The sequence below is a fragment of the Penaeus japonicus genome, unplaced genomic scaffold (assembly GCF_977035675.1).
Source record: "Penaeus japonicus unplaced genomic scaffold, GWHDUDI00000001_assembly GWHDUDI00000018, whole genome shotgun sequence".
Taxonomy (NCBI): domain Eukaryota; kingdom Metazoa; phylum Arthropoda; class Malacostraca; order Decapoda; family Penaeidae; genus Penaeus; species Penaeus japonicus.
This window is the reverse complement of record NW_028234420.1, coordinates 6,210,701-6,213,200: the sequence shown is the minus strand read 5'-3', so window position 1 is coordinate 6,213,200 and position 2,500 is coordinate 6,210,701. Positions and strand designations below refer to the sequence as shown.

The 2,500-nt window shown below is 36.9% G+C and overlaps 1 protein-coding gene across 1 annotated transcript in view; it reads left to right on the top strand.

Moving 5' to 3' along the window:
• The first annotated feature begins 99 nt into the window (after window positions 1–99).
• Window positions 100–2,500, top strand: part of LOC122256821 (uncharacterized) — a 110,282-nt gene continuing 107,881 nt past the window's right edge. Inside the window, exons 1-2 of the mRNA XM_086546548.1 lie at window positions 100–184; window positions 335–703. The gene's annotated coding sequence lies outside the window, so the exon portion shown is untranslated. The remainder of the gene's footprint in view (window positions 185–334; window positions 704–2,500) is intronic.

Here is a 2,500-nt window from a genome sequence, read left to right as displayed (position 1 = left end):
CCCCTCTCCCCTACACACCTCGCCACTCACCTGTCTGCCCGCAATCCTGCCTGGTGAGTGACTTGTTGAGTGACTCGGTCGTTTGAGTCACTTCACTCCGTCACGCGCTCTGGCGAGGTGAAGACGCTCGCTCCGCCGTCCGTTTTCTGTTGCGATCGCGTCGGAAACAGAAAACGAACCGCCGGTACGGTACTTGTGTGGCGAAGACATTCGTTATCGTTGTTGGCATTTTAGTTTGATATCCATAGATAGATAGATTTACATCGTGTTATTTTTATCACCTTTTTTTTATGTTTTGCTACTGGGTAATTTGTTCAATTTTCATGCTTTTCAGATTACTATATCGATTATTACAGATACAGAACCGAAAGCGATTATTATATGGGAAATAGTTTTTGTGCTTGGAGGCTTAGTTTTAGAACACGATCCAACGAACCTATAACATGTCACTAACATATATACAAAGGAAAAATGTAAAATAGACTTCTGGAAAAAAACTGTGTTACTGATGATAATCCTAAGACAGTGAAGTGGCGCAGAGAAAATGTTCTAGAAATAAATACACAAGACATAATATAACTTTTGTTTGGGTAAAAAATATACCGAGACAATACGAAAGAAGAAAATATAACAAAAACAGTGGAATCATCCTATTAGTCTTGACAACACCGGGCTAAACCATCTCTTCAAAGCTACCAGAGAGGTAAGGTGTCTTTTCTCATACTTTGTTTCTTAGCGTGTATTCTCTTGGATCCAATTTTACATATCATACATATCATCAAGTAGAGAAAAAGAGAAGAAGAATGAATAAAAAATAATAATAGATTGTCACCCTTCTTGCTCAATCCGATAAACCAACAATACTGTGTGACTTTTTCACCCATAGTTACGCCGTCAATGTCAGTGATGCGAAGGGGGGAACCGAGTGATTCCCGTCAGCATTATGAATGACAGCAGGATGACAATAAACTAATCTATCGGTCATTGTTTAGCTTGTGATCGGAGGTTTGTGGCAGAGCAATTTTGTTTTGCCATTTTTGGGGGCCCTTCTTCACTTCTTGATTTATTGTGGGATTGGGTATAGATGGGGGTGTGTCTGAAGAGCGTTTGTTATGGTTGCTAATGTCGTGTTGTGTTACGGGTCTTGTTTTGGGTTTTAACGTGACCGTGTTATTGAATATATTGAATGGACAATTTTTCTTTCGTTTTTTTTTTCTCTCTTCATCTCTTTCTTAGACTTCATACTGTTATCATTCTCTCCCTCTTTTTTTTTTTAGTTACTCTCTCCCTAATTCTTTTCTGTTCTCTGTCTTTCTCAAATGAATTCGTGGTGATTTTCCTCGGATTAAGTTAAGTGAAGCTGAAAGTGCTAAGAGTTTGTACCTCTTTCATCACCAGAGCTCCACTTAACGTCATTTCTTTCAACTCACTTTCCCCTCAACGTGTCAATTACCCTAATCTTCATCTTCCTTTCTTCCCTTTTATCTTGGCGTTTCCTTATTCCCCTTTCGCTCTCCTTTTCATTCTGGTTTGCTCGCTGATCTGTCTGTTCGATTCCATCATTGTCGATTATTTCTTCGTAATGACATTTTTCTGGTTTCTTTCGTTTTTTTAAGTTGATAAAAATGGTGACAATGTATGTATATATATGTATGTATACATAAATACATATGTAAATAAATATATACATATATATATATATATATATATATATATATATATATATATATATATATAACTTTTTTATCATGGCTACAATAGTAACTGTAAAACACCTAAGGGAAAAGAAATAATTATACTATTGTCATTAATGATAATTTATTTTTTCCATCAATGCAACAGTCGTGATTAAAATCAGTACTTTTCTCGTTATATTTTATTCAGGGTGACATGATTTATATACACATAGTAATAACTGGTTACCATGAGTGAAAGAGAAAGAAAGAGAGATTGAGAAGGATGGAGAAAAGAGAGAGGTAAGAGAGAGAGAGAGAGAGAGAGAGAGAGAGAGAGAGAGAGAGAGAGAGAGAGAGAGAGAGAGAGAGAGAGAGAGAGAGCGAGGTAATAATTAAAATTCTTGAAATGATTAACTGCAATAATGAATATCTTATCAAATTAGGTAATTGGAAATGTTGAGGATGAATGTGTGTGTGTGTGTGTGTGTGTGAGAGAGAGAGAGAGAGAGAGAGAGAGAGTAAAGGAGAGGAAGAGTAAAGTAGTGATAGGGTAAGGGAGAGAGAAAGAGTAAGGAAGAGAGAAAGAGAGAGAGAGTAAGGGAGAGAGAAAGATTGAGAGAGAGTAAGGAAGAAAGAAAAAGTGAGAAAGAATAAGTGAGTGAGAGAGAGAGAGAGAGAGAGAGAGAGAGAGAGAGAGAGAGAGAGAGAGAGAGAGAGAGACAGAGAGAGAGACAGAAAGAGAAAATAAGATAAGGAGAAGCAAGTCATAAAGGAATTTCTATATTCATCCATTACTCGAAAACGGTTCATGGAAGCATCGTATG